The sequence below is a fragment of the Schistocerca gregaria genome, unplaced genomic scaffold, assembly GCF_023897955.1.
Source record: "Schistocerca gregaria isolate iqSchGreg1 unplaced genomic scaffold, iqSchGreg1.2 ptg000180l, whole genome shotgun sequence".
In the NCBI taxonomy this organism is placed as follows: domain Eukaryota; kingdom Metazoa; phylum Arthropoda; class Insecta; order Orthoptera; family Acrididae; genus Schistocerca; species Schistocerca gregaria.
Genome location: NW_026061730.1, coordinates 2,125,620 through 2,142,312, shown reverse-complemented (window position 1 = coordinate 2,142,312; position 16,693 = coordinate 2,125,620). Strand labels below are relative to the sequence as shown.

The window sequence follows — 16,693 nt, the reverse complement described above, 5'->3', positions numbered from 1 at the left end:
GCTGCCCAGCAGGTATCCAACGAAGCAGCACGGCTAGCTCAGTCGGTAGAGCATGAGACTCTTATTCACAGGATCGTGGGTTCGAGCCCTACGCTGGGCGGAACGGAATTTTTTTCCGCTGCAGATGTAAATTACCGATTTTCTGATTAACGTGATGTAATGGAAATAGCAACTTTAAAATTTGCCTACGACTCCATCAGTCGCAAGAAAACTGTAATTGAAGGTAAAGGTGATTTTGTAGACATGTGGGAAAGTCATGTTCTGAAGTGCAGGTGGTTTTGTTTGGAGAGAATGTCGGCTACGTGTCAGATGTGTAGCCAAGCAGTAATGGGTCGCCATAGCTGCTAATATTAGTCGAAAATCTGAAGTGTTGTCAGCTGAAGTCTGATGATTCAGACAACCGTACGGACGAAGTACGCAAAAGTGCCGCTAGGCGGCGCCTCTTTCGCTCTGTGGTAGAGCATTGGTCTAGTAAACCAGGGGTCGTGAGTTCCATCCTCACAGGAGGAAGACGAATCTTGGAAATCAGTTGCGCGTCGTGGCCGTATAGAAAGCAGTATCTGTGATGAGGAACAATTAGCGACAGGCGTATTATTAAGAATTACTCTCAGATGTGATTTAGGCGAATGGCGCAGATAAAGCATTTGCCAAAGCGGTATAGCATAAGGTGGGACCAGGCAGTCTGAGTTACGTTTTATAGATGTAATTCTCACAAATATCTGAGCCTCTCGCGGTCGTCGTCGTCGTCGTCGTCGTCGTCGCCGCCGCCGCTTCTGCAGAAGTAGCAAATGACCATCGTAGCAAATGTGGCGAGGGACACCCTGCCATCGATTCCGAATGCGCAAAGTGTGTGGTCTTGTTTTCCTGTCAATGTTTGGTCGGTCTCGTAAGAGGTTGAATGTAACGAATGGGTGGGGAAGAGTAAGGGGCAACGGCTGTGTGGAACGAAAACACAGTTCCTCAGGGGGTGTGAGCGTTTCGAGATGTGTCGTATATAAGTTATACTCAGTCATCAGTGACCGTGTGGCCTAATGGATAAGGCATCGGACTTCGGATCCGAAGATTGCAGGTTCGAATCCTGTCACAGTCGTGTTTTTCCAGTTCTGAAAAAGAAACATATCGTTTTAATGTAGCAATTGAGCAGTACGAAACCGTCTGAATGTTGCTGTTGACCATTTTGTACTGGGAGATGGTCTTGAACCTGAAACACAAACAACAAGACCGGTGTTAACTAGCGAAATGGTCGGCAGAGTGCCCTCACCGCGAGTTTTGACTGGCACTTGCACATCTAAAACAACGTCGGAAAGTAACTCGTTCGGCTTTTGAGTCACATCAAGTATGTGTGTTAATTTTGACGCCGCTAGCTCTGCAGATTTTCATGAAATTCCTTTAACTCTCAGAAATGATTATGAAATAAAAGTGAAGTACGTGACGATTGTGACATTAAGAAAACATTAGGAAGCATGGAGAGATTTTGTATGGGACCACCCAACCCAAACGATTACTGTGTGATCTGCTGCCCAGCAGGTATCCAACGAGGCAGCACGGCTAGCTCAGTCGGTAGAGCATGAGACACTCATTCACAGGGTCGTGGGTTCGAGCCCTACGCTGGGAGAAACGGAATTTTTTTCCGCTGCAGATGTAAATTACCGATTTTCTGATTAACGTGATGTAATGGAAATAGCAACTTTAAAATTTGCCTACGTCTCCATCAGTCGCTAGAAAACTGTATTTGAAGTGAAGGTGATTTTGTAGACATGTGTGAAAGTCATGTTCTGAAGTGCAAGTTGTTTTGGTTGGAGAGAACATGGCTACGTGTCAGATGTGTAGCCAAGCAGTAATGGGTCGCCATAGCTGCTAATATTAGTCGAAAATATGAAGTGTTGTCAGCTGAAGTCTGATGATTCAGACGACCATACGGACGAAGTACGCAAAAGTGCCGCTAGGCGGCGCCTGTTTCGCTCTGTGGTAGAGCATTGGTCTAGTAAACCAGGGGTCGTGAGTTCCATCCTCACAGGAGGAAGACGAATCTTGGAAATCAGTTGCGCATCGTGGCCGTATAGAAAGCAGTATCTGTGATGAGGAACAATTAGCGACAGGCGTATTATTAAGAATTACTCTCAGATGTGATTAAGGCGAATGGCGCAGATAAAGCATTTGCCAAAGCGGTATAGCATAAGGTGAGACGAGGCAGTCTGAATTACATTTTATAGATGTATTTCTCACAAATCTCAGAGCCTGTCGTCGTCGTCGTCGCCGCCGCCGCTTCTGCAGAAGTAGCAAATGGCCATCGTAGCAAATGCGGCGAGGGACACCCTGCCATCGATTCCGAATGCGCAAAATGTGTGGTCTTGTTTTCCTGTCTATGTTTGGTCGGTCTCGTAAGAGGTTGAATGTAACGAATGGGTGGGGAAGAGTAAGGGGCAGCGGCTGTGTGGAACGAAAGCACAATTCCTCAGGGGGTGTGAGCGTTTCGAGATGAGTCGTATATAAGTTATACTTGGTCGTCAGTGACCGTGTGGCCTAATGGATAAGGCGTCGGACTTCGGATCCGAAGATTGCAGGTTCGAATCCTGTCACGGTCGTGTTTTTCCAGTTCTGAAAAAGAAACATATAGTTTTAATGTAGCAATTGAGCAGTACGAAACCGTCTGAATGTTGCTGTTGAGCATTTTGTGCTTGGAGATGCTCTTGAGCTTGAAACACACACAACATGACAGGTGTTAACTAGCGAAATGAACTGCAGAGTGGCCTCACCGCGAGGTGTGACTGGCACTTGCACATCTAAAACAACGTCGGAAAGTAACTCGTTCGGCTTTTGAGTCACATCAAGTGTGTGTGTTAATTTTGGCGCCGCTAGCTCTGCAGATTTTCATGCAATTCCTTTACCTCTCAGAAGTGAATATGATATAAAGGGAAGTACGTGACGAGTGTGACGTTAGGAAAACATTAGGCAGCATGGAGAGATTCTGTATGGGACCAACCAACCCAAACGAGTACTGTGTGATCTACTGCCCAACAGGTATCCAATGAGGCAGCACGGCTAGCTCAGTCGGTAGAGCATGAGACTCTTATTCACAGGATCGTGGGTTCGAGCCTTACGCTGTGCGGAACGGAATTTTTTTCCGCTGCAGATGTAAATTACCGATTTTCTGATTAACGTGATGTAATGGAAATAGCAACTTTAAAATTTGCCTACGTCTCCATCAGTCACAAGAAAACCGTATTTGAAGGTGAAGGTGATTTTGTAGACATGTGGGAAAGTCATGTTCTGAATTGCAGGTGGTTTTGTTTGGAGAGAATATCGGCTACGTGTCAGATGTGTAGCCAAGCAGTAATGGGTCGCCATAGCTGCTAATATTAGTCGAAAATATGAAGTGTTGTCAGCTGAAGTCTGATGATTCAGACGACCATACGGACGAAGTACGCAAAAGTGCCGCTAGGCGGCGCCTGTTTAGCTCAGTGGTAGAGCATTGGTCTACTAAACCAGGAGTCGTGAGTTCCATCCTCACAGGAGGAAGACGAATCTTGGAAATCAGTTGCGCGTCGTGGCCGTATAGAAAGCAGTATCTGTGATGAGGAACAATTAGCGACAGGCGTATTATTAAGAATTACTCTCAGATGTGATTAAGGCGAATGGCGCAGATAAAGCATTTGCCAAAGCGGTATAGCAAAAGGTGAGACGAGGCAGTCTGAATTACATTTTATAGATGTATTTCTCACAAATCTCAGAGCCTCTCGCGGTCGTCGTCGTCGTCGTCGTCGTCGTCGCCGCCGCTTCTGCAGAAGTAGCAAATGGCCATCGTAGCAAATGCGGCGAGGGACACCCTGCCATCGATTCCGAATGCGCAAAGTGTGTGGTCTTGTTTTCCTGTCTATGTTTGGTCGGTCTCGTAAGAGGTTGAATGTAACGAATGGGTGGGGAAGAGTAAGGGGCAGCGGCTGTGTGGAACGAAAGCACAATTCCTCAGGGGGTGTGAGCGTTTCGAGATGAGTCGTATATAAGTTATACTTGGTCGTCAGTGACCGTGTGGCCTAATGGATAAGGCGTCGGACTTTGGATCCGAAGATTGCAGGTTCGAATCCTGTCACGGTCGTGTTTTTCCAGTTCTGAAAAAGAAACATATAGTTTTAATGTAGCAATTGAGCAGTACGAAACCGTCTGAATGTTGCTGTTGACCATTTTGTACTTGGAGATGGTCTTGAACCTGAAACACACACAACAAGACCGGTGTTAACTAGCGAAATGTTCGGCAGAGTGCCCTCACCGCGAGTTTTGACTGGCACTTGCACATCTAAAACAACGTCGGAAAGTAACTCGTTCGGCTTTTGAGTCACATCAAGTATGTGTGTTAATTTTGACGCCGCTAGCTCTGCAGATTTTCATGCAATTCCTTTACCTCTCAGAAGTGAATATGATATAAAAGTGAAGTACGTGACGAGTGTGACGTTAGGAAAACATTAGGCAGCATGGAGAGATTCTGTATGGGACCAACCAACCCAAACGAGTACTGTGTGATCTGCTGCCCAGCAGGTATCTAACGAAGCAGCACGGCTAGCTCAGTCGGTAGAGCATGAGACTCTTATTCACAGGATCGTGGGTTCGAGCCCTACGCTGGGCGGAACGGAATTTTTTTCCGCTGCAGATGTAAACTACCGATTTTCTGATTAACGTGATGTAATGGAAATAGCAACATTAAAATTTCCCTACGTCTCCATCAGTCGCAAGAAAACTGTATTTGAAGGTAAAGGTGATTTTGTAGACATGTGGGAAAGTCATGTTCTGAAGTGCAGGTGGTTTTGTTTGGAGAGAATATCGGCTACGTGTCAGATGTGTAGCCAAGCAGTAATGGGTCGCCATAGCTGCTAATATTAGTCGAAAATCTGAAGTGTTGTCAGCTGAAGTCTGATGATTCAGACAACCGTACGGACGAAGTACGCAAAAGTGCCGCTAGGCGGCGCCTCTTTCGCTCTGTGGTAGAGCATTGGTGTAGTAAACCAGGGGTCGTGAGTTCCATCCTCACAGGAGGAAGACGAATCTTGGAAATCAGTTGCGCGTCGTGGCCGTATAGAAAGCAGTATCTGTGATGAGGAACAATTAGCGACAGGCGTATTATTAAGAATTACTCTCAGATGTGATTTAGGCGAATGGCGCAGATAAAGCATTTGCCAAAGCGGTATAGCATAAGGTGGGACCAGGCAGTCTGAGTTACGGTTTATAGATGTAATTCTCACAAATATCTGAGCCTCTCGCGGTCGTCGTCGTCGTCGTCGTCGTCGTCGTCGCCGCCGCCGCTTCTGCAGAAGTAGCAAATGACCATCGTAGCAAATGTGGCGAGGGACACCCTGCCATCGATTCCGAATGCGCAAAGTGTGTGGTCTTGTTTTCCTGTCAATGTTTGGTCGGTCTCGTAAGAGGTTGAATGTAACGAATGGGTGGGGAAGAGTAAGGGGCAACGGCTGTGTGGAACGAAAACACAGTTCCTCAGGTGGTGTGAGCGTTTCGAGATGTGTCGTATATAAGTTATACTTAGTCATCAGTGACCGTGTGGCCTAATGGATAAGGCATCGGACTTCGGATCCGAAGATTGCAGGTTCGAATCCTGTCACAGTCGTGTTTTTCCAGTTCTGAAAAAGAAACATATCGTTTTAATGTAGCAATTGAGCAGTACGAAACCGTCTGAATGTTGCTGTTGACCATTTTGTACTGGGAGATGGTCTTGAAACTGAAACACAAACAACAAGACCGGTGTTAACTAGCGAAATGGTCGGCAGAGTGCCCTCACCGCGAGTTTTGACTGGCACTTGCACATCTAAAACAACGTCGGAAAGTAACTCGTTCGGCTTTTGAGTCACATCAAGTATGTGTGTTAATTTTGACGCCGCTAGCTCTGCAGATTGTCATGCAATTCCTTTACCTCTCAGAAATGATTATGAAATACAAGTGAAGTACGTGACGAGTGTGACGTTAGGAAAACATTAGGAAGCATGGAGAGATTCTGTATGGGACCACGCAACCCAAACGATTACTGTGTGATCCGCTGCCCAGCAGGTATCCAACGAGGCAGCACGGCTAGCTCAGTCGGTAGAGCATGAGACACTTATTCACAGGGTCATGGGTTCGAGCCCTACGCTGGGCGGAACGGAATTTTTTTCCGCTGCAGATGTAAATTACCGATTTTCTGATTAACGTGATGTAATGGAAATAGCAACTTTAAAATTTGCCTACGTCTCCATCAGTCGCTAGAAAACTGTATTTGAAGTGAAGGTGATTTTGTAGACATGTGTGAAAGTCATGTTCTGAAGTGCAAGTGGTTTTGGTTGGAGAGAACACGGCTACATGTCAGATGTGTAGCCAAGCAGTAATGGGTCGCCATTGCTGCAAATATTAGTCGAAAATATGAAGTGTTGTCAGCTGAAGTCTGATGATTCAGACGACCGTACGGACGAAGTACGCAAAAGTGCCGCTAGGCGGCGCCTGTTTCGCTCTGTGGTAGAGCATTGGTCTAGTAAACCAGGGGTCGTGAGTTCCATCCTCACAGGAGGAAGACGAATCTTGGAAATCAGTTGCGCGTCGTGGCCGTATAGAAAGCAGTATCTGTGATGAGGAACAATTAGCGTCAGGCGTACTATTAAGAATTACTCTCAGATGTGATTTAGGCGAATGGCGCAGATAAAGCATTTGCCAAAGCGGTATAGCATAAGGTGGGACCAGGCAGTCTGAATTACGTTTTATAGATGTATTTCTCACAAATCTGTGAGCCTCTCGCGGTCGTCGTCGTCGTCGTCGTCGTCGTCGTCGTCGTCGTCGCCGCCGCCGCTTCTGCAGAAGTAGCAAATGGCCATCATAGCAAATGCGGCGAGGGACACCCTGCCATCGATTCCGAATGCGCAAAGTGTGTGGTCTTGTTGTCCTGTCTATGTTTGGTCGGTCTCGTAAGAGGTTGAATGTAACGAATGGGTGGGGAAGAGTAAGGGGCAGCGGCTGTGTGGAACGAAAGCACAATTCCTCAGGGGGTGTGAGCGTTTCGAAATGAGTCGTATATAAGTTATACTTGGTCGTCAGTGACCGTGTGGCCTAATGGAAAAGGCATCGGACTTCGGATCCGAAGATTGCAGTGTCGAATCCTGTTACGGTCGTGTTTTTCCAGTTCTGAAAAAGAAACATATCGTTTTAATGTAGCAATTGAGCAGTACGAAACCGTCTGAATGTTGCTGTTGACCATTTTGTGCTTGGAGATGGTCTTGAGCTTGAAACACACACAACAAGACAGGTGTTAACTAGCGAAATGGTCGGCAGAGTGGCCTCACCGCGAGGTGTGACTGGCACTTGCACATCTAAAACAACGTCGGAAAGTAACTCGTTCGGCTTTTGAGTCACATCAAGTATGTGTGTTAATTTTGACGCCGCTGGCTCTGCAGATTGTCATGCAATTCCTTTACCTCTCAGAAGTGAATATGATATAAAAGTGAAGTACGTGACGAGTGTGACGTTAGGAAAACATTAGGCAGCATGGAGAGATTCTGTATGGGACCTACCAACCCAAACGAGTACTGTGTGATCTGCTGCCCAGCAGGTATCCAACGAGGCAGCACGGCTAGCTCAGTCTGTAGAGCATGAGACTCTTATTCACAGGGTCATGGGTACGAGCCCTACGCTGGGCGGAACGGAATTTTTTTCCGCTGCAGATGTAAATTACCGATTTTCTGATTAACGTGATGTAATTGAAATAGCAACTTTAAAATTTGCCTACGTCTCCATCAGTCGCAAGAAAACTGTATTTGAAGGTGAAGGTAATTTTGTAGATATGTGTGAAAGTCATGTTCTGAAGTGCAAGTGGTTTTGTTTGGAGAGAACATTGGCTACGTGTCAGATGTGTAGCCAAGCAGTAATGGGTCGCCATAGCTGCAAATATTAGTCGAAAATATGAAGTGTTGTCAGCTGAAGTCTGATGATTCAGACGACCATACGGACGAAGTACGCAAAAGTGCCGCTAGGCGGCGCCTGTTTAGCTCAGTGGTAGAGCATTGGTCTACTAAACCAGGGGTCGTGAGTTCCATCCTCACAGGAGGAAGACGAATCTTGGAAATCAGTTGCGCGTCGTGGCCGTATAGAAAGCAGTATCTGTGATGAGGAACAATTAGCGACAGGAGTATTATTAAGAATTACTCTCAGATGTGATTCAGGCGAATGGCGCAGATAAAGCATTTGAGAAAGCGGTGCGGCATAATGTTGGACGAGGCAGTCTGAATTACATTTTATAGATGTATTTCTCACAAATCTCAGAGCCTCTCGCGGTCGTCGTCGTCGCCGCCGCTTCTGCAGAAGTAGCAAATGGCCATCGTAGCAAATGCGGCGAGGGACACCCTGCCATCGATTCCGAATGCGCAAAGTGTGTGGTCTTCTTTTCCTGTGTATGTTTGGTCGGTCTCGTAAGAGGTTGAATGTAACGAATGGGTGGAAAAGAGTAAGGGGCAGCGGCTGTGTGGAACGAAAACACAGTTCCTCAGGGGGTGTGAGCGTTTCGAAATGGGTCGTATATAAGTTACACTTGGTCGTCAGTGACCGTGTGGCCTAATGGATAAGGCGTCGGACTTCGGATCCGAAGATTGCAGGTTCGAATCCTGTCACGGTCGTGTTTTTCCATTTCTGAAAAAGATACGTACCGTTTTAATGTAGCAATTGAGCAGTACGAAACCGTCTGAATGTTGCTGTTGACCATTTTGTACTTGGAGATGGTCTTGAACCTGAAACACACACAATAAGACCGGTGTTAACTAGCGAAATGGTCGGCAGAGTGCCCTCATCGCGAGTTTTGACTGGCACTTGCACATCTAAAACAACGTCGGAAAGTAACTCGTTCGGCTTTTGAGTCACATCAAGTATGTGTGTTAATTTTGACGCCGCTAGCTCTGCAGATTGTCATGCAATTCCTTTACCTCTCAGAAATGATTATGAAATAAAAGTGAAGTACGTGACGAGTGTGACGTTAGGAAAACATTAGGAAGCATGGAGAGATTCTGTATGGGACCACCCAACCCAAACGATTACTGTGTGATCTGCTGCCAATCAGGTATCCACCGAGGCAGCACGGCTAGCTCAGTCGGTAGAGCATGAGACTCTTATTCACAGGGTCGTGGGTTCGAGCCCTACGCTGGCCGGAACGGAATTTTTTTCCGCTGCAGATGTAAATTACCGATTTTCTGATTAACGTGATGTAATGGAAATAGCAACTATAAATTTGCCTACGTCTCCATCAGTCGCAAGAAAACTGTATTTGAAGTGAAGGTGATTTTGTAGACATGTGTGAAAGTCATGTTCTGAAGTGCAAGTGGTTTTGGTTGGAGAGAACACGGCTACGTGTCAGATGTGTAGCCAAGCAGTAATGGGTCGCCATTGCTGCAAATATTAGTCGAAAATATGAAGTGTTGTCAGCTGAAGTCTGATGATTCAGACAACCGTACGGACGAAGTACGCAAAAGTGCCGCTAGGCGGCGCCTGTTTAGCTCCGTGGCAGAGCATTGGTCTAGTAAACCAGGGGTCGTGAGTTCCATCCTCACAGGAGGAAGACGAATTTTGGAAATCAGTTGCGCATCGTGGCCGTATAGCAAACAGTATCTGTGATGAGGAACAATTAGCGACAGGAGTATTATTAAGAATTACTCTCACATGTGATTAAGGCGAATGGCGCAGATAAAGCATTTGCCAAAGCGGTACGGCATAAGGTTGGACGAGGCAGTCTGAATTACATTTTATAGATGTATTTCTCACAACTCTCAGAGCCTCTCTCGGTCGTCGTCGTCGTCGTCGCCGCCGCCGCTTCTGCAGAAGTAGCAAATGGCCATCGTAGCAAATGCGGCGAGGAACACCCTGCCATCGATTCCGAATGCGCAAAGTGTGTGGTCTTGTTTTCCTGTCTATGTTTGGTCGGTCTCGTAAGAGGTTGAATGTAAAGAATGGGTGGGGAAGAGTAAGGAGCAGCGGCTGTGTGGAACGAAAGCACAATTCCTCAGGGGTTGTGAGCGTTTCGAGATGAGTCGTATATAAGTTACAATTAGTCGTCAGTGACCGTGTGGCCTAATGGATAAGGCGTCGGACTTCGGATCCGAAGATTGCAGGTTCGAATCCTGTCACAGTCGTGTTTTTCCAGTTCTGAAAAAGAAACATACCGTTTTAATGTAGCAATTGAGCAGTACGAAACCGTCTGAATGTTGCTGTTGACCATTTTGTACTTGGAGATGGTCTTGAACCTGAAACACACACAACAAGACCGGTGTTAACTAGCGAAATGGTCGGCAGAGTGCCCTCACCGCGAGTTTTGACTGGCACTTGCACATCTAAAACAACGTCGGAAAGTAACTCGTTCGGCTTTTGAGTCACATCAAGTATGTGTGTTAATTTTGACGCCACCAGCTCTGCAGATTGTCATGCAATTCCTTTACCTCTCAGAAATGATTATGAAATAAAAGTGTAGTACGTGACGAGTGTGACGTTAGGAAAACATTAGGAAGCATGGAGAGATTCTGTATGGGACCACCCAACCCAAACGATTACTGTGTGATCTGCTGCCCAGCAGATATCCAACGAGGCAGCACGGCTAGCTCAGTCGGTGGAGCATGAGACTCTTATTCACAGGGTCGTGGGTTCAAGCCCTACGCTGGGCGGAACGGAATTTTTTTCCGCTGCAGATGTAAATTACCGATTTTCTGATTAACGTGATGTAATGGAAATAGCAACTTTAAAATTTGCCTACGTCTCCATCAGTCGCTAGAAAACTGTATTTGAAGTGAAGGTGATTTTGTAGACATGTGTGAAAGTCATGTTCTGAAGTGCAAGTGGTTGTGGTTGGAGAGAACACGGCTACGTGTCAGATGTGTAGCCAAGCAGTAATGGGTCGCCATTGCTGCAAATATTAGTCGAAAATATGAAGTGTTGTCAGCTGAAGTCTGATGATTCAGACAACCGTACGGACGAAGTACGCAAAAGTGCCGCTAGGCGGCGCCTGTTTAGGTCAGTGGTAGAGCATTGGTCTAGTAAACCAGGGGTCGTGAGTTCCATCCTCACAGGAGGAAGACGAATTTTGGAAATCAGTTGCGCATCGTGGCCGTATAGCAAACAGTATCTGTGATGAGGAACAATTAGCGACAGGAGTATTATTAAGAATTACTCTCACATGTGATTAAGGCGAATGGCGCAGATAAAGCATTTGCCAAAGCGGTACGGCATAAGGTTGGACGAGGCAGTCTGAATTACATTTTATAGATGTATTTCTCACAACTCTCAGAGCCTCTCTCGGTCGTCGTCGTCGTCGTCGTCGTCGCCGCCGCCGCTTCTGCAGAAGTAGCAAATGGCCATCGTAGCAAATGCGGCGAGGAACACCCTGCCATCGATTCCGAATGCGCAAAGTGTGTGGTCTTGTTTTCCTGACTATGTTTGGTCGGTCTCGTAAGAGGTTGAATGTAACGAATGGGTGGGAAAGAGTAAGGAACAGCGGCTGTGTGGAACGAAAGCACAATTCCTCAGGGGGTGTGAGCGTTTCGAGATGAGTCGTATATAAGTTATACTTAGTCGTCAGTGACCGTGTGGCCTAATGGATAAGGCGTCGGACTTCGGATCCGAAGATTGCAGGTTCGAATCCTGTCACGGTCGTGTTTTTCCAGTTCTGAAAAAGAAACATACCGTTTTAATGTAGCAATTGAGCAGTACGAAACCGTCTGAATGTTGCTGTTGACCATTTTGTACTTGGAGATGGTCTTGAACCTGAAACACACACAACAAGACCGGTGTTAACTAGCGAAATGGTCGGCAGAGTGCCCTCACCGCGAGTTTTGACTGGCACTTCCACATCTAAAACAACGTCGGAAAGTAACTCGTTCGGCTTTTGAGTCACATCAAGTATGTGTGTTAATTTTGATGCCACCAGCTCTGCAGATTGTCATGCAATTCCTTTAACTCTCAGAAATCATTATGAAATAAAAGTGTAGTACGTGACGAGTGTGACGTTAGGAAAACATTAGGAAGCATGGAGAGATTCTGTATGGGACCACCCAACCCAAACGATTACTGTGTGATCTGCTGCCCAGCAGGTATCCAACGAGGCAGCACGGCTAGCTCAGTCGGTAGAGCATGAGACTCTTATTCACAGGGTCGTGGGTTCGAGCCCTACGCAGGGCGGAACGGAATTTTTTTCCGCTGCAGATGTAAATTACCGATTTTCCGATTAACTTGATGTAATGGAAATAGCAACTTATAAAATTTGCCTACGTCTCCATCAGTCGCTAGAAAACTGTATTTGAAGTGAAGGTGATTTTGTAGACATGTGTGAAAGTCATGTTCTGAAGTGCAAGTGGTTTTGGTTGGAGAGAACACGGCTACGTGTCAGATGTGTAGCCAAGCAGTAATGGGTCGCCATTGCTGCAAATATTAGTCGAAAATATGAAGTGTTGTCAGCTGAAGTCTGATGATTCAGACGACCGTATGGACGAAGTACGCAAAAGTGCCGCTAGGCGGCGCCTGTTTAGGTCAGTGGTAGAGCATTGGTCTAGTAAACCAGGGGTCGTGAGTTCCATCCTCACAGGAGGAAGACGAATTTTGGAAATCAGTTACGCATCGTGGCCGTATAGCAAACAGTATCTGTGATGAGGAACAATTACCGACACGAGTATTATTAAGAATTACTCTCAGATGTGATTAAGGCGAATGGCGCAGATAAAGCATTTGCCAAAGCGGTACGGCATAAGGTTGGACGAGGCAGTCTGAATTACAATTTATAGATGTATTTCTCACAACTCTCAGAGCCTCTCTCGGTCGTCGTCGTCGTCGTCGTCGTCGTCGTCGTCGTCGTCGTCGCCGCCGCCGCTTCTGCAGAAGTAGCAAATGGCCATCGTAGCAAATGCGGCGAGGAACACCCTGCCATCGATTCCGGATGCGCAAAGTGTGTGGTCTTGTTTTCCTGTCTATGTTTGGTCGGTCTCGTAAGAGGTTGAATGTAACGAATGGGTGGGGAAGAGTAAGGAGCAGTGGCTGTGTGGAACGAAAGCACAATTCCTCAGGGGGTGTGAGCGTTTCGAGATGAGTCGTATATAAGTTATACTTAGTCGTCAGTGACCGTGTGGCCTAATGGATAAGGCGTCGGACTTCGGATCCGAAGATTGCAGGTTCGAATCCTGTCACGGTCGTGTTTTTCCAGTTCTGAAAAAGAAACATACCGTTTTAATGTAGCAATTGAGCAGTACGAAACCGTCTGAATGTTGCTGTTGAGCATTTTGTGCTTGGAGATGGTCTTGAACCTGAAACACACACAACAAGACCGGTGTTAACTAGCGAAATGGTCGGCAGAGTGCCCTCACCGCGAGTTTTCACTGGCACTTCCACATCTAAAACAACGTCGGAAAGTAACTCGTTCAGCTTTTGAGTCACATCAAGTATGAGTGTTAATTTTGACGCCACCAGCTCTGCAGATTGTCATGCAATTCCTTTACCTCTCAGAAATGATTATGAAATAAAAGTGTAGTACGTGACGAGTGTGACGTTAGGAAAACATTAGGAAGCATGGAGAGATTCTGTATGGGACCACCCAACCCAAACCAGTACTGTGTGATCTGCTGCCCAGCAGGTATCCAACGAGGCAGTATCTGTGATGAGGAACAATTAGCGACAGGCGTATTATTAAGAATTACTCTCAGATGTGATTAAGGCAAATGGCGCAGATAAAGCATTTGCCAAAGCGGTATAGCATAGCCCCAACCTTCAGTCCCCCCCCTCCTGTAACACCTGTAACCTCCAACACCCAACCTACTCCCAAAAGTGCAAGGCCCGACCCCCTCCCTCCGCTCCTGAACTCACTGTCCCTGTCCGCCCCTTGGATGCCCCCACCCCTCCCGGCAATTCCCTCCGTCCCCCCCCCCCCACAGCTGAGGACATCATCCGCTTTGTAACCGTTGTCCTTCAGAACATCCACCCCATTCAGCGCCCCCACACCCTCCAGCAGATATCCCTTGCCGCCCGTTCCGTCTTCCAGCTCAACACTTATGCCACCTACTCCCATAACCAGGCCCATTTTACCTTCTCCCGTCTCGACACCCTCGTCTAAATTCCCACTATGGCGCGACAGCAACGTATCCTGTTTAACAACATCCGTTCCCTTCCTGTCAACAAGAATCTCCTTATGCATACCCTCACCACCCACCGCGTGGATCCCTTCCTCCTAAACGAAACATTTCTCCAGCCCCACCATACTGTCCATACCTCGCCCTACCTCCTTCACCGCTCTGACAACCCCCTCCCGATAGCGCGTGGCGGAGTTGCCATTGGCCACCATCGCCAGATCCCTGTTCGGCTCCAACCCCTCCTTCCCAACCCCACGGAACACCTGATCCTTAGTCTATTCTTCCCCGGCCTCACCGTTACCTGCGCCACCATCTATGTCCGCCCCTCTGCCCCTATTCCTTTTGACTTCCTTTCCCACATCGACCGTACCTTCTCCTCCTACGTGATTGCCGCAGATCTCAATATCCATAGTCGCTCCGCCACCCAGTTACGGCGGTGGCATCGGTTCCTCGCCACCATCCAAGGAGATGTCCTTCCTCTTCCCCAACACACCCGCCCTGAATCCAATACCACACCCGATGTCGTCCTAGCCTCCCCCAACCTCCTTGGCCGCATAGCGGTGGACGTCCTCGACCCTATTGGCAGTGACCATCTCCCTGTCCTTCTTACCATATCAGACGGTCGTCGCCCCCGTCCCGATCCTCGCCTTGACCCTCCCCCCAAGTATGTCCATGATTACTCCCGTGCCAACTGGAATGCATACCGGGATACCCTTACTACCCGAGTCGATAGCCACCCCCCCACCTACCACCGCCCACATGACATAACCCATGCCGCATCCTTTCTCCAGCAGACCTTGTCTGAGGCCGTGGAGGCCCACATCCCTACCGTCGCCATCCACCCGCACCGTCCCACTTTACCCCCACAGGCCGTCCTCCTCCTTCGAGAATCCCGTCGTCTCTACCGTGCCTTCCTCCACACGCGTGACCGGGACACACTACAACGCCACCGGCAACTCCAGAGACACATCCGGAACTTGCTCGCGGCTAAGAAACGCCGGGACTGGCGACAGACATGCACCCGTCTTAATGCTACCCTACCTATTAACTCGTCCAAATACTGGTCAGCCTTCCGCCGCCTTATTGGATCAAACCCCCCCCCCCTTACTATCCTCTCCTTCATAATGACAATCCCTTTCCTGACAACCTTAGTAAGGCCAACCATTTTGCCTCCTACCTTACCGATGTCTTTACCATCCCTGACGATCCCCAGTTCTATTATTCCCTCTTCCCCGATGTCCGCGATCGAACTGACACCTCTATCCCTCCACTAGCTCCTGGCTTCCAGTACTTGGACAACATTACACACACTGAACTCAATACCCCTATAACTACTCAAGACATCATCGATATACTCCGCACCAAACGCAACACTGCTCCTGGTCACGACCGTGTTACTTACCGTCACCTCCGTGAAGCTCCCGCCCCCTTCCTCTCCACCCTGGCCAGGCTGTAAAATGTGGTCTTGTCCACCGGCTTCTACCCCGACCTGTGGAAAACCTCCCGGATCCTGATGTTCCTCAAACCCGATAAACCACCTTCCGCTGTCTCCTCCTACCGTCCTATAAGCCTTACCTCGGTCTTCAGCAAGGTCCTGGAATCCATTCTAACCCGCCGCATCCACCAGCATCTCCACCGGCACCGCTTCCTTCCCTCCACCCAATGTGGCTTTCGACCATCATTCTCTGCCGATGACCTTCTCCTTCACCTCACTCACCTCCTCTCCGAACAACTCAACTCCCGTCGCTCCGCCATATTCCTCTCCCTTGACCTTGAACGCGCCTATGACCGAGTGTGGCATTCTGGTCTCCTCTTCAAGCTCCAAACCTTTGCTCTTCCTATTAACTACGTCCGTCTGATCGCCTCCTTCGTTTCCCACCGCCCTTCCTATGTCACTCTCCACAACACTGATTCCTACACCTTCTACCCCTCTGCCGGTGTGCCCCAAGGTTCCGTCCTTTCGCCTCTTCTTTACCTTCTTTATACGGCGGACATGCCTCCACCTGCACCGCCCCTTCACCTTCTCCAGTACGCCGATGACACCGCCTTCCTTGCCCTTGCCCCCACCCTGCTACGCTCCCAACACCTTCTCCAATCCCATCTTGACCGGTTCACCTCTTGGTGTAACCAGTGGTTGCTCAAGGTCAATCCTTCCAAGACCCAGGCAATCATCGTAGGCAAAACCACCCCTTCCTTCCGTCTCCTTGATTTCTATCTTACCATTTATGGCCGTCCTATTAACCTCACACCCACCCTCAAGTACCTTGGCGTCACCCTTGAACGTCGCCTCTCCTGGACCCCTCATCTCCGGACAATCCAAGCCAAGGCACGCTCCCGACTCCACCTCCTGAAGCTCCTTTCTGGCCGCACATGGGGTCTGGACCCCTCCACCGTCCTCCACACCTATAAATCTCTCATCCGCCCTATCCTCTGTTATGCCCATCCCGCCTGGATCTCTGCCCCGCCTACCTTTTACAAATCCCTTCAAATCCTTGAACGGCATGCACTCCGCCTCGCCTATCGCATCCGCCTCCCTTCCCTTACGCGGCTCCTCTATGACCTCATCCCCTTCCCACACCTCCTCC

General features: G+C 48.3%; 15 non-coding genes across 15 annotated transcripts; all 15 read left to right on the top strand.

Annotated features, from left to right (window-relative positions):
• Positions 1-27: 27 nt before the first annotated feature.
• Positions 28-100, top strand: Trnak-cuu (transfer RNA lysine (anticodon CUU)). The gene has a single exon. It is a non-coding gene; the product is annotated as a tRNA-Lys (tRNA).
• Positions 101-1,017: 917 nt separating this feature from the next.
• On the top strand, positions 1,018-1,090 carry Trnar-ucg (transfer RNA arginine (anticodon UCG)). The gene has a single exon. It is a non-coding gene; the product is annotated as a tRNA-Arg (tRNA).
• Positions 1,091-2,512: 1,422 nt separating this feature from the next.
• On the top strand, positions 2,513-2,585 carry Trnar-ucg (transfer RNA arginine (anticodon UCG)). The gene has a single exon. It is a non-coding gene; the product is annotated as a tRNA-Arg (tRNA).
• A 451-nt stretch (positions 2,586-3,036) lies between these two features.
• Trnak-cuu (transfer RNA lysine (anticodon CUU)) lies at positions 3,037-3,109 on the top strand. The gene has a single exon. It is a non-coding gene; the product is annotated as a tRNA-Lys (tRNA).
• Positions 3,110-4,023: 914 nt separating this feature from the next.
• Trnaq-uug (transfer RNA glutamine (anticodon UUG)) lies at positions 4,024-4,096 on the top strand. Its single transcript has one exon. It is a non-coding gene; the product is annotated as a tRNA-Gln (tRNA).
• Positions 4,097-4,548: 452 nt separating this feature from the next.
• Positions 4,549-4,621, top strand: Trnak-cuu (transfer RNA lysine (anticodon CUU)). Its single transcript has one exon. It is a non-coding gene; the product is annotated as a tRNA-Lys (tRNA).
• Positions 4,622-5,541: 920 nt separating this feature from the next.
• On the top strand, positions 5,542-5,614 carry Trnar-ucg (transfer RNA arginine (anticodon UCG)). The gene has a single exon. It is a non-coding gene; the product is annotated as a tRNA-Arg (tRNA).
• Positions 5,615-8,002: 2,388 nt separating this feature from the next.
• Trnas-acu (transfer RNA serine (anticodon ACU)) lies at positions 8,003-8,074 on the top strand. The gene has a single exon. It is a non-coding gene; the product is annotated as a tRNA-Ser (tRNA).
• A 489-nt stretch (positions 8,075-8,563) lies between these two features.
• Positions 8,564-8,636, top strand: Trnar-ucg (transfer RNA arginine (anticodon UCG)). Its single transcript has one exon. It is a non-coding gene; the product is annotated as a tRNA-Arg (tRNA).
• A 448-nt stretch (positions 8,637-9,084) lies between these two features.
• Trnak-cuu (transfer RNA lysine (anticodon CUU)) lies at positions 9,085-9,161 on the top strand. Its single transcript has one exon. It is a non-coding gene; the product is annotated as a tRNA-Lys (tRNA).
• Positions 9,162-10,066: 905 nt separating this feature from the next.
• On the top strand, positions 10,067-10,139 carry Trnar-ucg (transfer RNA arginine (anticodon UCG)). Its single transcript has one exon. It is a non-coding gene; the product is annotated as a tRNA-Arg (tRNA).
• A 452-nt stretch (positions 10,140-10,591) lies between these two features.
• Trnak-cuu (transfer RNA lysine (anticodon CUU)) lies at positions 10,592-10,664 on the top strand. The gene has a single exon. It is a non-coding gene; the product is annotated as a tRNA-Lys (tRNA).
• A 912-nt stretch (positions 10,665-11,576) lies between these two features.
• On the top strand, positions 11,577-11,649 carry Trnar-ucg (transfer RNA arginine (anticodon UCG)). Its single transcript has one exon. It is a non-coding gene; the product is annotated as a tRNA-Arg (tRNA).
• Positions 11,650-12,101: 452 nt separating this feature from the next.
• Positions 12,102-12,174, top strand: Trnak-cuu (transfer RNA lysine (anticodon CUU)). The gene has a single exon. It is a non-coding gene; the product is annotated as a tRNA-Lys (tRNA).
• A 931-nt stretch (positions 12,175-13,105) lies between these two features.
• Positions 13,106-13,178, top strand: Trnar-ucg (transfer RNA arginine (anticodon UCG)). Its single transcript has one exon. It is a non-coding gene; the product is annotated as a tRNA-Arg (tRNA).
• Positions 13,179-16,693: the final 3,515 nt, after the last annotated feature.